The 2,500-nt window shown below is 41.2% G+C and overlaps 1 protein-coding gene across 5 annotated transcripts in view; it reads left to right on the forward strand.

The window, feature by feature from the left end:
- The window catches only part of LOC139370315 (SH3 and PX domain-containing protein 2A-like), a 126,703-nt gene that overhangs the window by 85,931 nt on the left and 38,272 nt on the right, over positions 1–2,500 (forward strand). The gene's annotated exons all lie outside the window — the stretch shown is intronic.

A 2,500-nucleotide genomic window follows, 5' to 3' on the forward strand; every position in this document is an offset into this window, starting at 1 on the left:
GAGAGAGAGAAAAAGTGAGAGAGAGAACACGTCTGCAGTTCTGCAATTAAAGATCTCAGCGATTAATGCGTTTTTATCCAGAAATAAACACATCACATCAAGCTTTTAACAGGAATAGAAAGGGCCTGAATCCCCCAGCATCTGGAGAGCATTTTCCAAATGTTATCCCAGTCAATTAGGCACAATTGGTGCAACATTTAGAGAAAAAAAACTTTGTTTCCTTCTATTAGCACTTTCAAAGTGTCAATGTGAGTTTTGAAGAAATAATGATCCGGCCATGGCCCAAGCTATTATGAGACTGACACCAAAATATAAGCAACTGTTATGATTCATGATGTTTCCCGGTTGTGCACACAACAGTCCACCGTATCCATAGAGGCAGCCTACAGCATGTGGAGGGTTGATCAAGTGTTATTTTATTACTAAGTTTGACCCCATTTGCACCCTGTAGCGCCTTACATATGTCCATTTTCCTGCATGTGCTTTGGCCATATCTCAAATGACACCCTATGCCCTATATAGTGCACTACCTTTGACCCGAGCCCACATAGGGTTTGGCTATATAGTATTAGTGAACTCACTGTAGGGAATCAGAATAATATTATGCTGTCATAAGGGTTAAGAGAAAGGAAAATAGTTTCTCGTTCTCAAACAACATGAGTAAAGGGAGGGGTTAAGGGAATAGGAGATAGGAGATAGGAAATATAAGGCCCATCAGAAAGATTTGAGGCTCAGTCTTTGTTTTTATTTGACCATATTAAGCAGTCGCAGACAGGGGAATCTTCCACGAGGAGTGAAGACTAATAGCGATAGCGTGTGTTGTTGGCTAGCCTCTTTGTTTATATAGGCCCATGTGGGGAGACTTAACTGTGTTATATTCCAATGAAGCGTGTTGAGTTTGACCGTTAAAACTCTGCGTTTCTTAATCCCTTCTCTCTTCCTTGCGACCTCGCAGCGTTGGGATGCTGCAGTGCTCATTTTCTAATCCTTAGGTTTGCTAGCTGTTGTTCATTTGACCGTAGGAATTGAATTTCACCATGTTCTCAATGACAAACATTTGACAGACATCTTGTGTCAAAGGATTGGGAAATAACCTGTCTTTAAATCCCATTGAATTGTTCAAATCCTAATCATCTTAATAGGCTTTATAGCACAGATAGGTTTGAGTCCCAAACTGCACCCTGGTCCCTATTTAGTGCACTACTTTTGACCAAGGGCCATATTAGTCCTTAGCCAAAAGGTGTTGGTTTGAAATGAGATGAGCATACAGCATTGTCAAAGGCTTGCTCCCAGATCTGTTTGTGCCGTACAGCCAAGTCGGTCTATGGTGTGGCATGGCAATGACAAGACAGCACAAACAGATCTGTGACCAGACCATAGCAAATATACAGGCAATGCTGTCAATGCAGAGGATCCTCACCACCGACATGGTCTATATTCAAGGTCCAATTCCATTAGCTAGAATGATACAATAGCTGGCAACAATCATATAGTATAATCATATTCATATGGACACAGCTATTGGGTGGGTGTATAATTATGCTGACGGGGCCACTGTCTTCATTTTCCCACTTACAGTACTTGTTATGCACTCATATTTGTAAGGATTTTTCTTTTAGATAATTATTAGACTAGAGTAGAATAGGAAATAATGCAAATAGGATAGAATCGAGATCTACATGCGGTAGCCACTAGCCAGGTGCTGTGCAGACATAGCATGACTTTCACACAACAGTAACACACACACAGTAGTGCATTTTAGGATGATCTGCCTCCTGCATGTTCTTCTGTGTTGACCGTTTCTCCAACCTCACTAACTTTGCTTCTGCTCCCAAATGTGTGTGTGTGTGTGTGTGTGTGTGTGTGTGTTTGTCCAATGTTTGCTTTCCACATTCGTTCGCAGAGAAAGTGGAGGTCATTGGACCTAGCTAGGTTCCTGAGAAAAACAAAGATGGCTGCCAGTGTTTTGGAGTTTTTCCTCGTGATGTTTGCAACTGCCCCTGGAAAAGAGACATAAACAACAGACATGTCACAAAAAGGGACACACATGTTGACATGATGCTATTTACTGGGCAACGGACCGCGTCCTTGTCTACTGAGTCCTAGACAAAGAGTTAGTGGTGGAGTGTGATTAATTTTACTGGAGTGCTGTGATAGCAATTTAGCAATACATGGAATGTATATTTAAACTCCTACAGACTCAGGTTAGATAAGACATCATTGTATTTATGAATAAGGGCGAAGAGAAATCAAGTAGAGCCTTTTAGAGAGCAGGAAATGAGTAAAAATTAGAAGAAAAATCCCAGAGCGTTGGTACAATCATGTCAAACAGTGCTTGTGACTTAAATCAAACACACACCACGTGAACTTTGTAAATGAAGTCATTGCTGGCACTCAAGAGTTTATCATTGGGAGCTACAATGAAGAGAAGAGAGAGAGGGAAAAAAGGAGAGAGAGACAGATGCTGGGCCTATGTTTATGTGAAACACAAGAAGAAACC

The sequence above is a fragment of the Oncorhynchus clarkii genome, chromosome 17 (genome assembly GCF_045791955.1).
Source record: "Oncorhynchus clarkii lewisi isolate Uvic-CL-2024 chromosome 17, UVic_Ocla_1.0, whole genome shotgun sequence".
NCBI classification, from domain to species: domain Eukaryota; kingdom Metazoa; phylum Chordata; class Actinopteri; order Salmoniformes; family Salmonidae; genus Oncorhynchus; species Oncorhynchus clarkii.